We start from the raw sequence: 242 nt of genomic DNA on the forward strand, positions 1-242 counted from the left end.
GCCTTGTTGAACCTCATGAGGTTCACACGGGCCCACTTCTCGAGCTTGTCCAGATCCCTCTGGATGGCATCCTGTCCCTCAGGCGTGTTGACCGCACCGCTCAGCTTGGTGTTGTCTGCAAACTTGCTGAGTGTGCACTCCATCCTACTGTCTATGTCCTTGATGAAGTTATTAAACAGTATTGGTCCCGGTACGGACCCCTGAGGGACACCGCTCATCACTGATCTCTATCTGGACATTGA

The sequence above is a fragment of the Fulmarus glacialis genome, unplaced genomic scaffold, assembly GCF_000690835.1.
Source record: "Fulmarus glacialis isolate BGI_N327 unplaced genomic scaffold, ASM69083v1 scaffold747, whole genome shotgun sequence".
In the NCBI taxonomy this organism is placed as follows: domain Eukaryota; kingdom Metazoa; phylum Chordata; class Aves; order Procellariiformes; family Procellariidae; genus Fulmarus; species Fulmarus glacialis.